The following is an 18,483-nucleotide window of genomic DNA, read 5'->3' on the forward strand; positions in this document are numbered from 1 at the left end:
TGTGGTACGCGGGTCCTCTCACTGTTGTGGCCTCTCCCGTTGAGGCGCACAGGCTCCGGACGCGCAGGCTCAGCGTCCCTGGCTCATGGGCCCAGCCGCTCCGCGGCATGCGGGATCCTCCCAAACCGGGGCACGAACCTGTGTCCCCTGCATTGGCAGGCAGACTCCCAACCACTGCGCCACCAGGGAAGCCCAATTTATATATTCTTTACTATCTATGCACTTGTTTCTATTGCCTTCTAATTGTGTTAGGTTCAACTCTTAGTCTGGCTTCTTCCTAACCACTTGACCTTATGCAGGTTATTCAAACTCTTGATTCCTCAATTTACTCATCTATAAAAGGGGGTGAAAATGTCATTTCTCATAAATGTGCTCTGAAGATTCAAGATATTTAAAACATTAAAATGTATTATATGGGCTTCCCTGGTGGCACAGTGGTTAAGAATCTGCCTGCCAATGCAGGGGACACGGGTTCAAGCCCTGGTCTGGGAAGATCCCATATGCCACGGAGCAACTAAGCCTGTGCGCCACAACTACTGAGTCTGCGCTCTAGAGCCCACCAGTCACAACTACTGAGCCCACGTGCCTAGAGCCTGTGCTCCACAGCAAGATAAGCCACTGCAATGAAAAGCCCGGGCACCGCAATGAAGAGTAGCCCCCGCTCACCGCAACTAGAGAAAGCCCACGCACAGCAACAGAGACCCAAGACAGCCAAAAATATAAATAAATAAATAAGTTTATTAAAATAAGTGTATTATAACATATGTTAAATATATTATATATCAGAATATAGTATTTTTTGTTAAATATATTATATATCAAAACATATATTAAAATTCTTTGTATAGTGTAAGCACTAGATAAATGTCACTGTTATTCTACCTGTTACAATTGCTCATCCATACTAGACTCTAAGTGGCTTGAAGGCAATGATTTATTTAATATCTAGTATACTGCCTGGCATCTGGGAGGTGTTCAGTAGACATTTGGGTTTTATATCCTTCTCCTGTTTTCAATGTTGGCTTTGCCACTTCAGGTTCTCAATTCAATATATATTTTTTTTCTTTTTAAAAATTGAGTAAGATGAGAAGAAAAGGGGGAGGGGATATTTGCATTTACTTACAGAGATTTCTTAACCCTGGGCTGTGGTCCAGCCCCCAAGGGACTGCAGGGAGATGTTATTTCTGTAGATAAGAGAGCTTTGGCGCCTACCCTAGTCTTTCCCACTCTTCCACCTCCTTCCCTGCAGAGATCCTTTCCTACTTATACTGCCTTCTCTGTCCATTCCTGGCGCTTTGAAGATTTTCAAAGAATGTGGTGGTAGTGGTTGTGTATGGGGAGAAGGGGAGTTTGTAGGTAGCTTGGGGGGGGGAAATCCAACTTTCTGAGGCAGTCCCAAAAGAGATGAAAAAAGATGAGGTTGTACACTTTCCCTAAGGGCCTGGAGGCTTGGAGAGTGTTATCTGAACCTGATCTTGTAAGGCAGAGGGGCAATCATTCTTTTCCATGTTTTTGTTGAGCATTTGGAAGTCCTAAAAATAGAGAGCTCATTCATCAGATAAGGACTCAGGGTGGGTGGGGAGCTGCACTAGATGAAGTAATCATTATGACCAAATTTTCAAAACCAATATAGGACAAACTATGGCATAAAAGAATTGTTTAAATTCTGATTTGTGATTTTATTTATGTAAAGATCATGAGAAGATATAAAATAATGAAATTGCCTTGAATGAACGGTCTTTATTAAGGACCATAATTACACAAAAGAAAAAAGTACAGTCAAAAATATTTTAATGTTTCTAACATTTCACAACAACGAAGACTTAATTCAAGTCTTTTGCTCACTTTTGCATTGAGTTGTCTGTTTTCATTCTTACTGATTTCCAAGAGTTCTTTAAGAATTCTGGCTATGATTGCAAATATCTTTTCTCATTCAGTGGCTTGCTTTTTCATTCTTTTAATGGTGTCCTTTTATGAACAGAATATTTAAATTTTAAGGGAGTCTACATTATCACTCTTTTCCTTTATGGATAGTCTTTTTTTGTGTTCTGTTTGAGAAGTCTTTGACTGCCCCAAGGTCATGGCAATATTATATGTCTTCTTCTAGAAGCTATATTAGAGAATGTTCAGATGGCTAACAAGCTCGTGAAAAGATGCTTGACATCATTATTCACCAGGGAAATACAAATGAAAACTGTAAAGAGGTATATCTATACCAGAATGGTATATATATATATATATATATATATATAAAATGAGAAAGTACAATACCAAGTGTTAGAGAGGATGTGAGCAACTGGAACATTCATGCTCTACTGGTGGGTGGGTAAACTTACACAGTAAATTAGCACAATCACACTGGAAAACTTTTTACTGAAGTTGAACATAAGCTTACCCTATGGTTTAACAATTTCACACCTAGGTTTGGACCCAATGGAAACTCAGACATACGTGCATCCAAACCGAAAAGTGCTCACAGCAGTTTTGTTCATCAAAGCCTCATATTGGAAACGATCCACATGTCTGTCAATAGTACTGTAGAATGGACAAATGCATGTAGCATATATAGTCAATGGAACATTATACAGAAATGAAAAAAAAACCCCAGCAAACTATTATTGCATGCAAAAACATATATAATTCTCAGCCACATAATATTGAGCAAACATATCCAGACATGAAAGAGGACATACTGTATGATTGCATTTATATGAAGTTCAAGAACAAGAAAACCTAATCTGTGGTGAAAGAAGTCAGGATATCGGTTATCTTTGGTGGGGCTGGGAGCAGGGGTTGATTAGAAAGGGGCAGAGGGAGGCCTCTGGGCGTAGATAATATGCTCTTGCTTGATCTGTGTGGCAGCTTTAAGGTTGTATATGTTTGTAAAAATTGATCCAGTGTCACTCAGAGATTTGGGCATTTTACTTCAATATAAAAAGTTAAGGGACTTCCCTGGTGATGCAGTGGTTAAGAATCTGCCTGCCAATGCAGCGGACATGGGTTCGTGCCCTGGTCCGGGAAGACCCCACATGCTGCGGAGCAACTAAGCCCGTGCGCCACAACTACTGAGTCTGCGTTCTAGAGCCTGCAAGCCACAACTACTGAGTCCGTGAGCCACAACTACTGAAGCCCGCATGCCTAGAGCCTGTGCTCCACAACAAAGAGAAGCCACCGCAATGAGAAGTTCACACACTGCAAAGAAGGGTAGCCCCCACTCGCCACAACTAGAGAGAAAGCCCGCGCGCAGCAACGAAGACCCAACACAGCCAAAAATAATTAATTAATTAGTTAATTAACTTAAAAAGTTAAGAAAAAATGTTATTTAATAAAATATTTGAGTTGTGATTTTTACCATTCATTGACAACAGAAGTTGAAAGAATATTACTTTGATTATATTTGTGTGTCGAAGAATAAAGGTTACTCAGTCGTAATATTTACTGATGGATTCATTCGGATATTGTTGGCAGGACTCTATGAGGGCTGGGATATTTAAATTTGATATAGCACCAGAAAATACAAGGAGTAGAGTTGGAGGACATCTAACATCCCTCTGGAAGTAAGGTATAATGAATTGTCTGAGATCACATATAGTAATAATAATATTAGCCTTTGATTATAAAAGCAAGAAGATATAAAGACTTGTTTGAAGTATGTATAACAATAATAGCATTGTCCTTTGATTATAAAGGCTATACTATGGAGAATATTTTGAGTTTTTTTCAGAAGTGTTGACTGAATTGAAATTGACTTTGCAATTTTCTGCATAGAACATCCCAAATACTTGGTTCTTGCATTATACTTTTCAAAAAGTTTTCCATGTATTATGTGATTTGCTACTTACATGTTCAGTGAATAAATGAATGAATAAATGAACAAAAGAGCACACCATTCACTTTTTTGTGCTTAGTGCTAGGATCATAGTAGTGAAAAGTCAGACCCGTTCTCTGCCCTGATGGGTGCCTAATCTTCTAGGAGGAGAGACTGACCTTAAGCAAGCATAGGCATGGAAGTGCTAGGAAAGGGACATATCGTCTGATCTAGGAGGTCCAACCTAGCCTCAGGGATTGCAAAGAGTTTTGTGAGGCACCTGACACATAACCTGAGATGAGTTTAAGCTTGCTAGATAAAGTGGGAAAATGGAGGTAGTTTGGGCAGAGGGTTAGCATATTCCAAAGTTACAAGAATACAGAGCAGCATGCTTTGGAAGAAAAAAAAGCCCAGTGGGTTGGAAAGGAGAATTTGAGGAGTTATCTGGGAGCCATTAGATGTGGAGGGCCCTGTTTGCCCTGTTTAAAATATGGGACTTAATCCTGGGACAAGGTGAAGCCACTCCAGGTTTTAAGCAAACTTATATTTATAAATTTAATATTTATATTTTAGGAAAATCAGACTAGAAAAGGGACAACACTCTCCTTTTGGTAGGTTCTGTGGATAAGAAGTACAGCTGGAACTAGATAGCAGCTCTCCAGGGGCCTGGTCTCTTACCACCCTCTATTCTCTGCTCTCTGTTGGTCTCAGACTAAAGTGAAAAAGGAACCTTGGGTTAGAAGTGAAGCTTAAGAGCACAGCTGGCCCCTTTTTCCTTCTTTACTTGTATCAATACCATGCCATAAGCTGGAGAGAAAGGAGGGCTGACTTCTTGCGTGGACTCGTGGCAGAACCCTTTACAGAGGAACCTAGCCTTGTAGGTTTACACACAGCAAGACTTTTTAATCCTTTTCATTGATTTTATCTAGAAATACTTTTGAGGTAAAAGCAAAAATCCCTCAAATAGTGTTTCCATAAGGCCCACTTGGAATTCTGTGAAAGGATAAATGTCACCTAGGAGAGTTGTAAAAGTCACTTGGTCTATATCCAGAACACAGTGCCCAGGGTTAGTAAACTGGAAAGCAGAGGGATTTTCCAGGACAGACAATTGTTTTTTGAGAGGAAAAAAAAGAAGAGTTACAGAAATATCACTTCTTGAAGGTCCACTCTATGCTCCTCGTCCTTACTTCTTCAGATCCACGGACAATTGCACCCACAGGAATTTGCTTTCTGTTCCTACTGCTCTATGGAAACTGCTCCTGTCCAGCTCATCAATGACTACCATTTTTTGCAAACCCAGCAGCTTCTTTTTGGTGCTTATGCAAAACCAATAATCTGTCCTGAAAAATACCTCTGCTTTTCAAATCCTGTGCACTGAGTTCTGGAAACAGACAGATTTATTTTTATAACTCTCTGTGGTGACACTTAGTGTTTCACAGGATTCCAAGTGGGGCTATGGGAACCCATTATTTGAGGAGTTTTTGCTCTTTGCATTTTCATTCTGTTGACCTTCTTCTTCTGTGCAGGAGAAACTTTCACAGTTCTCTTCTCCATGGCTTTGGTGATGCTCCTCATTCCAGGTTCTCCTTTTAGTTTCCCATCTCTGATTGGTGTCTCTAGCTTTGCACCCCATTAAATGCTAGTACTCCCCAGGGTTCTAACTGTAATTTTCTTTTTCCTTTCATATTTGCTGAATAATGTCCTCTACTTTCATACATCATTGACTGATGATTCTTAAATTTATATTTCTAGCTCCTACATCTTCAGGGTTCTAATTGTAATTTTTTTCCCTTTCATATTTGCTGAATAATGTCCTCGATTTCAAACATCATTGACTGATGATTCTTTCTTTCTTTCAGGCTGCGTTGGGTCTTCGTTGCTGCACATGGGCTTTCTCTAGCTGCGGTGAGCGGGGCTACTCTTCGATGCGGTGAGAGGGTTTCTCATTGTGGTGGCTTCACTTGTTGTGGAGCACGGGCTCTAGGTGCGCAGGCTTCAGTAGCTGTGGCACGCGGGCGCAGTAGCTGTGGCTCGCAGGCTCTAGAGTGGAGGCTCAGTAGTTGTGGTGCACGGGCTTAGTTGCTCCATGGCATGTGGGATCTTCCCAGACCACGGCTCGAACCCGTGTCCCTTGTATTGGCAGGCGGGTTCTTAACCACTGCGCCACCAGGGAAGTCTTGACTGATGATTCTTAAACGTATATTTATAGCCCCTACATCTTCCGGGCTCTCGACTTAGAGTGTCAATGATCACCTACTGGATTTCTTCACCTGGATGAACTAAAATCGTGCCATCTTCCACAAGTTAACTATGCCCAAGGATCACCCACATCCCAAGTAGAACTCCAGCATTTTCTGTTTCAGTTAATAGCATTAATATCTGTCTTGGGCAGATTCTGGATTCACTCCAGAATCCCGGTTTTTGTTCTTCAACTCCTTTCTCTACCTCACCTAAGAGCTCAATATGTCATGAATTCCTGTCACCACTACATCCAAGATCTTTCTTCCTGCCACACTTCTCCAACAATCATGACTTGTTTTGTTTTTAAACTTTTTATTTTATATTGGAGTATAGTTGATTAACAACTCATGACTTGTTCTTAACCCAGGATCTCTCTATACTAGTGCATCCCTCCCTGTTGCTACCAATAATCACTTTTAAAGAGCACATCTAATGATCTCGCTCCCTTCTTTTAAGTCTATGAAGTCTCTGAAGGCTACCCATCTAGAATAAAGTGTTACCCCCGACTATGGTACACAGGGTCATCCACACTCTAGTGTCAGCTTATTTCCCATGGGTCACCCCCTCTGTTGAACATGCCCTTGGTGTTTCCCATGGGTCACCCCCTCTGTTGAACATGCCCTTGGTGCCCTGCCCCTGCTTTTGCCCTTGCTGTTCTCCTGTACTCTCACCCTTTCTTCACACCTAACAAACTCTTCTCCACTCTTCAAAGCTGTCACCTCCCTGTGACTTTTCCTGATGCTCCTCTTCAATATCCCAATAGATGAAATCATTTTCTTTGCTCCCTCGGTACTTTCTACATGCCTCTATTATAGCAGCTATTGCATTGTTTCATAACTATTTGCCTTATTGTTTCTCTCTTCCTCTCTCAGGGATCTTTCCTTATTCACCACTATAATCCCCAAGTGCTTGGCCTATAGTAAGCACTCAACAATGTATATGTTTTAATGCTTCTTCCCGTTTTTGTTTCTGACCTCTTTCCAGTAAACTGATTAAAGGTATAGACAAAGCCCAACCCATATTTTCCCAGCTGAGCCAGTGCTAATGGACACAGAAGGCATGAGAAATAGTAATAAGAGTGAAAGATCAAGGGCTAGGAGAACAAAGAACACATTGAGTCTTTTCAGTAGGGGTGACTGGGATTGCACCACCCCCAATGCTTGCTCAGAAAATAACAGTAATGCTTTATTGCCAGGTCCTGTCTTACACTTTCCAGCATGTAGGCCAGCTGGTGTTAACAACAACATGGTGAATGAGCCAAATGGTGTGTATGTACCCTGGTGGGCATTTTTGTGGTGACAGAGGGGAAGGTATTATCTTTAGTTGGGAGGTGGGAAACACGGCTGGAATTGGGCTACTGATCTTCTAATGCACGGCTGACCAACTTTTTTGTATTTTAGGCTTTGTGGGTCCTTTGCAAAAGCAGCTATAGAAGATACATAACAAATGATCGTGACTGTGTTCCCGAAAAACTTTACTCATGAACACTGTAATGTGAATTTCATATACCATTCATGTGTTGTAAAATAGTCTTCTTCTTTTGATTTTTTTCCCAACCATTTAAACATGGAAAAACCATTCTTAGCTCTCAGGCCATACAAAAGTAGGCATCAGGCAGGATGTGGTCCACAGGCCACAGTTTACTACTACTGCTCTGGTGCTTGGTCCACTACTACACTACCCGGAGTAGCTTTATTGGGACCAAAGCCACATGGAGAGTGCTGACTTTATCACAGGACCATAGTAGCCTCACCAAGAGCTGGGCTCTGCGCTTCATATGCTCTCTCATTTATTTCTTACAAAGATCCCAGGAGCAAGGAACTAGGATCATCCCTACTTTACAGGGACTCAAACTGGTCACCCAGCCCATAAACTGTCAGAGTCAGGCTTTGGAAGGTCTGTCTGGTTCCGAGGTATGTGTTCTGACCACTGCATCAGACTGCCTCCTGTGGCAAAGTGTCAGTGCTGTGGAAACCATATGTGAAGGCTTATGTTTTTCAAGAACACAGATATATTTTATCAAAAAGAGGTCGGGTTTCCAAAAGAAAAAATGGGGGACAAAGATGACCATGGGAAGATTAGCTCCGAATCTCCCAAGACTTAATGACTTTTCTGAACTTGTTATCTAGTTCTTTCCCCCAGAAATTTGGAGGAATGCACAAATCATCTCAGTCTCCACAGGGACCCTCCCCTCATTGCTTCCCACTACCCTCCACTAACCCCCCCTCCACACACGCGCACACCCACACACACCATCTTAGGCGTGCATGTTAAACTACTGTCAAGCAATCTATTTGGCATTAGTATCTAAAGAACAGATGTCAACCTATTGTCACTGCTTCCAGTGGGCCCTGCCAGGTGAGTGCAAAGGTGGGCATCGCCCAGCAGTGCCTGCACTTTCCTGCCTTCTGCTTCCATAGTTTCTCTTCCTTGGACACCCATCCACTTGGAACCCAATACTGAGGGCAGCTCAAGGGTGGGCCGCACTAACAGTGTAATGGGGGTGGTGGGGAGCTGGGTGCCCTCAGCTGCCCTCTCTACACTTCTGAAAAGTCTACTCCAAGCTTTTTCCCTCCTCCCCACCAGCCCCACCTCCCCCACTTCCTCCCTGACCTCACAAGCTACTTCCCTCTGCAAGAACCGGGTGTGGCTGTCACCCTCACAGCAGGAGCTGCAAGCCCTGGAGAAACAAGCTCAGATTGTCAGGGGGTGATGGAATTAAGTTGGGGGTGGGTGTGGGAGCTAGAGTTTGGGTGAGGAAGATAAAAGGAACACAAAAGGGAACTTAAGGGGCTTCCCTGGTGGCGCAGTGGTTGAGAGTCCGCCTGCCAATGCAGGGGACACGGGTTCGTGCCCCGGTCCGGGAAGATCCCACATGCCGCGGAGTGGCTGGGCCCGTGAGCCATGGCCTCTGAACCTGCGCGTCTGAAGCCTGTGTTTGCAACGGGAGAGGCCACAACAGTGAGAGGCCCGCGTACCGCAAAAAAGGGGAAAAAAAAAAAAAAAAAAGGGGAATTTAAGACGTCTGGCCATGAGTAGAGGGGGTTGGAGCCAGAGGAGGAGGTGGAGTGTGTCTGAGCTGAAGTGAACCTTGCCTCCTGTCCCTGGTTTTCTCCCAGGCCTTCTCTGCATCCTTGGAGGTCCTTGGAAATCTGCCAGCCCCTGAACAGGGCAGTTTCAATTCTGTATTAGAAACCCCCTTCTTTGCTCCTTTGCCTCATTCCCCTCCTACTCTTGATCTCCTCCCTTTCCCATTTTGCTAATGAATCTTTTGGGAGCAAGCTCTCGGCGTGCGCTGGGGGTAGGGGCACAGCTGTGGAGCCATTGGTGACCTCTTAGCTTACGTCTGAACTTGGTTCCTACAGACCTATGTGCCTGAACTACCTCTGTTGTGTGGTTTTCAACTCACCATCTGCCCTTAAATAAGGGTAATGGCCTTTGCCGGATGCTGTGCTGGACAACAGGAAGGAGGGCTGGGCCGGCCGTGAGGTAGGAAGATCTGAAGCCTTTGTACTCAGGTCACTCAGCTTTCAGTGAGGCTTCTTGATGGGATCAGGTCAAGGCAAGGCGATCTACATTAAAAACAAATTTAAAAATTCATCCCATCCACCATTACTAGAGTCACATTTGTTCATAGTAAAAAAACTCGGACAGCACAGAAACATAAAGACAAATAGGAAGCAAAATCACCCATAATTCACAACGCTGGGAAAATTTCTCCAGGCATTTTGATGTATTTCCTTCTACTCTTTGCTCAATGAATATCTTTGTCTCTATCTCTACCTATAATATATGGTAACTACCATTTGAAAGCCTGCTTTTTTTTTTCCTATTGGCTTTTTTTTTTGAGTATTTCCCCATTAAAAATTCTTCTAAAGCAATGATTGACATTTAATGAAGAGATATTTGCCTTCCAAGACTAGACAATGTTCATATGCAGGAATTCATTTTGAATTATTATTGACGACATTAACATCCCCACTCAACACTACACACACACTTCTGTCTGAAAGTTTATCAGGAAGTCAGGTGGATCAAATACTCCTCACTATGAGGGGCAGACTCTCCAGATGGGATTTGTAGGCTTGGGGTGGGGTGGAAGCCCGGGGGTGGGAGGCAAGCACACAGGGATTGTTTATAGCTGCTCATTCCCCCTCTTGAAGGCCCCACTCCTTAAGCAGAGAACTTCATCTGGGATGGACTGTGCTGGGACCAGGGCTCAAAACTATGTGGGTATATGTTTTGATGTCCAAGCAAGCAAAATGATTCAACATGAACTCTGCCCAAATAAAAATGGATCAGACAGGGAGTTTTATCTGTTTTCCTGAGAGTGCTGACATTCTCCACATCGTGGTTTATTTTCCTGCTTCCCTGGGCTGCCCTTAATTCTGTCACACACTCCAGAACAGAAGCATCCTTTCTGTGGAGATGGTGGCCAGCACATCCCTAAAGGCCACCAGCACAGCCTATGTGTCCAGTCCCCTAGGGCACAGTTCTTGGTAATATTTTGGATTTGGTGGGGCGAGCAGAGGGTAGGAGAATGGGGGTATAGGTGGGAATTATGGCCAACGGCAACTGTGAACCCATCTGCAAGAAACCTGACACAAGCAGCAAGTGAGAGTTCCCAAGGAATGGTTCTGAGGGCCAAGTTTCTCAGCTTGGAGGGTCAGCAGCTCGTTTATGCAGCTTTCGACACCACTGGAGGTTGGAAAGAAGCGAGAGGAAAAATGAGAGTAAAGGTGAAGGAATAGGAGCAGGGCTTGATCACCAAGAAGCCAACTATCATGCTCAGGTATCCAAAAACAAGGGGACCCAATATTTAATATTTCATAAAGAACATTCATGTATTGCCTGGAGGTTAGGGTAAGGTGGACAAGGGGAAGGTGATTAAGACCTTAATTATTTCCAGTTATTAGGACCTCAACAAGTCCTAATGGACAGAAAGGAGATGGGAAAGGAGGAAAAAGAGGAAGTTGGAAGATAAAAGGAGAGAACGAAAAGCAAGGATAGAATCCGTTTACAAATATGTATTAAGTGTTAATTATGGTGTAGGCTTTGTGCTAGAAGCTAGGAACATAGAATTAAAATTTTCAAGCTATGCCTTCAAGGGATAGCGCACCCTAAGCTATGTGTTCCCTAAGCCCTGCCCTAGTGATTGCGTCTAGAGATCTTTGTTGTTTGGGTGAGTCATATGGAGTCAGAGGCTGTGTACAGATTTCTGGGCTCCAGATACCATGCTGGTCATATTCACTGGGTTGGCTCCTGAACTGACATCCTTTTATGGCTGCCTGTTCTTCAGGAGGAAACCCAATTTCCATCTTTAGATGGAATGTGTTCTAGAGCCATGGGGAGGGGCTGCAACTCTATAAGGAAGACCAAAGAAATGTCAAATATCTTCATTTAAATAGAGTCTGGCACGTTCACCATTTATTTATTCATTTGTTCATTTTTCAAACTTAGAGATCACACCTTATTGCTAAAGGTGAGGTTAAAAAGACTATATCCAGCCATTTCTTTTCCATAGCACTTTATTTTATTTTATTTTTGCCTCACAGCATGTGCGATCTTAGTTCCTTGACTAGGCATCGAACCCGTGCCCCCTGCAGTGGAAAAATGGAGTCTTAACCACTGGACCACCAGGGAAATCCCTCTGTAGCACTTTAAAACACAGGAAAAGCTGTTATGACAGCCTCTCCCTGTGGCATTAATGATCTTAGTAACAAGTTAGACCTTAGACCAGATTAAGAAGGGAGGTAGAACCATTCTTGAATCACTGAACACTGGGGACTATATAGCCTCAAGGTGAAACCCCTCAAGGTTGAGCGTTGGGGACAGATGTGGGAAATCTGCTTAGAGCTTCTTATTCTTGGCTCTGATTGGTATCCAATGGCTCATTACCTGGGCAGAATCACGGAAGGTGTGTGTGATGCTACTGAATCCATGCTCCGCACCATCAGCTGCCTTTACCATCAAAGACTCTTGGGAGACCAGGCTGCTGTCATGTAAGGCTTGAGTTACAGAGATGAAGAGGATGCATTCCCTGCCCTTGCATTACAGCCTAGGAGAAAAAGCAGGAAGGTAATCAAATGATTGGAATTTGAAGCAGAATAAAGTGAGTTCTGAACTGTGGAAGGGGCAGTGGGTTGTGGGGACTCAGACGTAAGGGCATTTAATTTAATTATCATGCAGGATTACAGAAAATTTCATGGAGACGATATTCATTTCAGGTGGACCTTCAAGGATAAGTAAGATTTCACAGGTAGAAAAGATGGAAGGACATTTTCCCGGCTAAGGGAGTTACATGGAAATATGAAAGCATGCAATGGGTTCCAGGAGAAGCAACTCTTGGGAGGTAGCTTGAAGGGAGAGGGAATGCATAGAGTGATGAAGTAAAAGTCATGGGTAGGGCATGAGACCCACAGGAAGAAACTCAGCAACCTTCCCATGGATGTTCAGATGGAAGGCAGTGCAGGACCATTGGAAGAGTGTGGTATTCTAAGTCAGGCACACCAGAGTTTGCCTCTCGACTCTAGGTCACTGTCGCTGACTGACATTGAACAAATTATCTCACATCTTTGATCCTTATTTTCATAATGTATAAACTGAAGATGTTATTCTTACCTCTCAGACTGATGTGAAGTTTAAATGATATGATGTTCAGAAAATGCCAAACAAGTGCACATGATAGATCTTCATTAAATGTAGCCCCTTTGTTTACCCCCTCAGGTGGAATAAATTAGAAATGTAGTTGTGCATCAAAAGGTTGTCTGTACTGTCATTCATTTTACAAATTATCGACCACCTACTGTGTGCTAGGTCCTGTGCTAGGTGATGCAGGATATCCAAGATGCAAGCTCTCAAGGAGAGAATAATACAGCTGGGGGGATGATATACAAAGAGTCAAAGTTAGGTAACAGTCTGAGATAACTAGCTGAGAGCCATCCTAAGCTGTCTGTGATTGATGAATGAATGAGCGTCCAGACAGTGAACACTGTGAGTGAAGTACCGGTGGACAAAGGGCAGTGTGAGGTCACTGAGGGCTGGGGGATTGGGTGGCTGGAATTGTGTCAAGGAGCAGAAGAAATGTGAGCCAGACCTCAAACACGGTTAGCATTTGGTGAAGCAGAGGAAAGGAAGAATTGTGCGACATGGTAAAAAACCACCCGTGGAGCAAGGTGAACTTAGGGTGCAGTCTGGTTGGATTGTAGGAGGAGCCCTGGGAGGTAAGGCTGAGATGGGGGTGGAGGTCAGATTATGGAAAGCACTGGAAGTCAGGCTAGGGACTTCAATTTCCATTATAGACAATGTCTTTTTCATTGTGTGCTCTAGGCCACACTATCTGATCGGCCCACCAGATGCAAATGATCTGTCCCCAGCCACAACCTGTATATTTTATGCCACTCATTCTCTAGTATTTATAGATTGCCTTATCTTATTTTCTCTGTTGGATATATGTGTCACACTGTGCACAAAGCAAGACTGTAAGTTTCGTAGGACGGGTCACATAAGGATTTCCTAACTTGACATGACTCAGAGTGGTAGCACACCTTAGAAGCTGAGAGGAAAGGAAGGCTTAGGGATACCCATCGAGCAGCTGAGGTCAGACGGTGGTGATGGCTTGTAGGAAGTCCCAGCCACTGCATGGGCACCATAATCAGCGCATTTGTCATCTCTTCAATGTTGATCTTAATGCTCTTGGTGTTGCCTTCATGGTTTGGTCCTCTAGTTAGAGCAATATCTCTATGGACTATATTTGATGTACTTCCCATCCATTAATACAGAATCCTCAAATACAAGTGGAGGGGACACTTTTATGATAAAGGGTCTTAGACCTTCCAGATTCTTTTGAGCTTTGCCTGGTCAAGCCCCTTGACTTTCCTGGAAAAATCAACCAATCATTTAACAAGAGAACTGCTATGTGACCCTAACCCTCTTACCCTCTAGAAATCCCTGTCCTTTGGTATTCCCAGTTGCCTTTCTCAGCTTATTCCCGAGGAGGAGATCAACCAGGAACCTTGGGAATCAGATGACCAAGGGTGGACAGCAGAACTACAGAGCAAACCTGGCCTGCACCAGTGTTTGCTTTGGTTTAAAGAGTTACTGGGGAGAGTATACTAACCTTTTGTTTTGCAGGAGCTTTGCTTTCCTGGTAAATAGCTGTTTTTTAATAGCAATTTCTCCATGTGACCAGTTGAACAGATTCCTAAAATAGACCTGATTCACTTCTTTGTGGATCAGCCAGGATGGCAGCAGTGACATCTGGGTCACTGGTCCCACTCACATGCCAGAACAATGGCCAATCAGGAGTGCGTGGGTTCTTTATGCAGGGCACAGCTGTTCCTTCCTCTCACTGCCTCCTGAAGCTGTAGCCTTTGGTAGCCCTGATCACCACCAAGTGCTAGAGTCCTCAGATGAGTGTTTGCCGCCCCAGACACTGCTAGACACCCTCACTATGGGGCATGCACATGAGTGGTCTCTGGAGTAAATTACTTTGGCTCTACAGACACTTTTTAACTTGGTTTTCCATGAAACAACAGCAGCTAAACTGGGGTGTGGGTGAATATGGGACTGGAAAGAGGCCATACCTAGTTGTTCCTATAAGGAACAAGGACATTGAGAGGTAGGGGGAGTCTGTAGCTGGTTGGTTGATTAGGTCACAGCCAAGCTCTCAAGGCCCAGCAAAGGTGGCTATCATTTTTTCCTTCCTCTTATATGTATTTTCACTGGAATAAGACTAGCTCTTTACAGACACCCCCAAGTCACATTACATACATGCATCTTGTGCCAGTTCCCCCTCTGGTCTATGTCTTCTATGATTGTGCTGTTCTTTTCTCCTAATAAGTCCTTCCCTTTCCTCTGTATCTATTCAAATCTTTCCCATCCTTCGAAGTCCGACACAAAGCTACTCAACATGACCCATGAGCCTTATTTTGGATCCTTGAAAATGAGGGTGTCTAAAAACATAATGGCCTTTGCGTGCATTTCTCTTTCATTTAGTTGCTGACCAAGGGAGTCTGACTTTAACCTCTCTGATGTTTAGTTTGAACAAGTCAAATTAGTAAACATTAAATGAGCATCTGCTAAGTACACTTCACTCTGCTGGATCCTGGTAGTGAGACCTGAGGCCCTGCTCCTGGAGAAGAGAGTCGAGAAGCCTTTATTAGTTGCCTTCTTAGCCCTAATGGGAAGTGACCGTGATAGATAAGAGCAGTAGCCACAGGCTGTTCAGGGCAAGAATAAAAACAAGGAAGGGGTACTAAGGGGTCAGAGGGTCAGAAGCGGGAATGAAGGACTTCAGGTTCCAAGAACACAAACTTGTTGGTTCTCAAACTGGTTGGCCTGAGGTGACTCAAATAACCAATTACGCAAGTGACACAGTAGTCACCAGAACAAGATGAGACCTCCAAGTGAGGGGAGCCAGCCCCAAACTCTTTCTGGGGAGCAGCCAAACATTCAACAGTCATGGAACCAAGTCAGCAAAAGTCCCTGAGAAGAGCTAAATTTATCCAGGTTGCTGGAGATGATTGAGGGCATGAACTTCAGGGAAAGAAATACAAATGAGGAAACACTTATATGCCAGGGAGAGAGAACAGAAAAGATGGTACCCACGGCTGGTGAATCACAGCAGCAAAAGAGGGAAGTCTCATCAATGCTGACCAGTATATATCACAGTATGTGGGGGACGAGGTTGGGGTGGGGGGTGGGAGGGGTTGTCTTTAACTGACACACTTGAGCCTTCCCGAGGATTTAAAGATGACAGAAGACCAGGAACCTCATCAAGCTTCCACTACCTCTAATGACAGATAGAAATGCAATGTTTTCTCAAAGAACTGGGTGAACAGCTGAGAGTTACAAAAGCATGTCAGCTCATACCCAATGATTGACGCATGCAATGCTCAGGGTGCAAGATCTTGGTGACGTGATGGTAGAATCCCTACTAATGGTCCACAGAGAAAATGCTGAGATCATTGTCAGCTTGGGCAATGTGTCTAATTTGCAAGGAGTTGGAGGAAAGCCAAGATTATTAAGTGTTATCTTGCCCACTCAAGGGTGGTTTTCAAGGGGAAGATGAGCAGAAGGAAGTAGGAGGTGAGGGAGCACTTGTTGAGTACCCACTGGTACCTTTTCGTAAATACTATCTCATTCGATCCTTTGAGGTAAGCATCTTCCCCATTTTAAAGATGAAGAAAGCAAGACTCATGGGGTTTACATAACTCTCACAAGGTCACACTGATTAATTGTTAAAGTCAGGGTTCAACCTTAGGCTGCGTAGCTCCAAAGCCTGGGCTCTTTCTTCTCCACTACAGTGCTTTCCAGCTCTCTCTACTCCCTTTGGGTATGAAATCCCAGCCAGGGAGAGCCTCCAGGGAGGGCCTAGTGTAATTAGGACATGGGGGAGGAGATCTGGAACTCCTTGCTCATAAAACCTACTGGATCTTGGATCAATCAAAAACTAACAATCAACCAACAACCCCTTCCAGGCCAACTCAACACTTTCCTACTTAGAATTTCTAGTTTTTCTAAAATGACATTTCCCTGAGAAATACACTTAACTAGGTGAAAGGTGCATGTCATTGCCTTTTTCCCTTTGCTTTTAGCATATGATAACCTTTTTGGTCATGTCCAGTCTCCTTGGCCGTTCTCCTCATCACAGAGCAAGTGCATGTTTACCCAACCTTTATACCACATGGCTCTGAGCAGCACATGCTCTGATCTGGACCAGGTTCATTTGGCAGAGGGGTAGATGGCCTTCCACTGACACTTCCAGGAAACACCTGTCCTCCCCAGGTTTCCCTGGGGCCCTTGCTAGTGGCAACAGTGCTACGATGGGGGCAGAGTGGGCAGCAGCTTACTTTTCCACAGGAAGTCCAAAACTTATTCCACCAACTTCTCCAGGATGAACCTGGAGAAGTTTGAATGCCTTTGCTCACCCTTAAATCCTCCCACTTCCTTCCTTCTATAACTTCAAGCACTGGCTAAAGATACTTATGACACACGTTTAACACTCAGGAGAAAAACAAGCAATGAGTTTAAGATGCATAAGATGGTTACTCAGAGACAGGTATAGGTTCCAGGCACTGCTTGTATTCTCCTTTACTCTTCCTGTCCTAAGGCTGGTGTTCCTTAGGATCTTGTCTTGGGCATCTTCTCTTTTCAGTGTACTCATTCTCCCAAGGCAATCTCATTCTTCAGTGTGACAGTGATCACCACCTAACTTGTCGATGACTCTGAAATCTCTCACCTCAGACCCCAACATCCACCTGTCCACTAGACACCTCTATCTGGAAATCCCTCAGGACACAGTGGGTGCTCAATAAGTCAATGTTGAATTCATGGACCATCTAAACCCTAAAGGTTGGCAGCTCAGGGAGAGGTAAGCCTCTGACTTGTTGGATTTTATATCTCCCCTTTTACTGTTGTTGCTTTGTGAGGCAGTCTGGAGTGGTGGAAGGATCACAAGTCTTAGAACTACAACTGTGTCCAGATCCTGATCTTGTTCTAAAATCTATATCTATTTATCTATCTGAAGGCTACAGGTCAAACTCTGAGGTTGGCAGTATGGAGTCCCATCCAGGGTTCTAGATCCAGTTCTGATATGGGTAAGCTGCGTAGCTTTGGACAATCTCTTTGCCTCTCTGGTTCTCCGGGGACAGTTGAACTGGATGATTTCTAAGGTCCTTTCTAACACTTACCTTTCAGTGTAAAGCATTCTATCACCTCTGGATAGGATGGGTTTTTTTCTGACTAATTAGCTGATAGTTTTTGCTGGAAGGGGATATTATAAATCTCAGCAAGTTGGCAAATTTCATTCTGTTTTTCTATAGCTTTGTGCAGATCTCTCTGAATGAGGCTGAGAACTAGCTGTTGGCTTCAACACTGTTCAACATTCAGGCTTCTATCATAGTAGATGTACACATAGCTGGCTTAAAGATCAAGGTAAAAATATCTCTTTCCACACAGACACCTATTTTTGTCTAACTCATCCCTTTCCCTCTTCCTGAAATGAGGACTGGCAGAAGCAGCTGTTGCCTGAGCATACCGGGCGGGGGTTTGTCTGAACGGGTGACTGTGGTAAGGAGCTGTAACTCCAGGTTGGTAACTGCTTGATAAGATGCCAGATGTACAAACGATGCATCTAAGTGAGTTGTTATTTTTCCAGCATTCACCTTGGTAGGTGCATAGTTATTCTAAAACTGTCTGGGGGCTACTATATATTTCGGAGAGTAAATTAATTTAAAATTTAATCGAAGCGACATAGGCCCTGAGTTGGAACAAGTCAAATGTGCTAAAGATACTTATCAACCCAGCAGCCCAGTGCCCTCCTGACCACCTTCCCCCACATCCTGCTCCCTAGAGGCAATTACATTCATCTTCCAGCTCTTTCTTGTGATATGTACTTCCATTTTTTTTTTTTTTTTTTTTTTTTTTTTTTT

The sequence above is a fragment of the Aethalodelphis obliquidens genome, unplaced genomic scaffold (assembly GCF_003676395.1).
Source record: "Aethalodelphis obliquidens isolate GAN/ISIS:26980383/991018 unplaced genomic scaffold, ASM367639v1 scaffold48, whole genome shotgun sequence".
Lineage (NCBI taxonomy): Eukaryota > Metazoa > Chordata > Mammalia > Artiodactyla > Delphinidae > Aethalodelphis > Aethalodelphis obliquidens.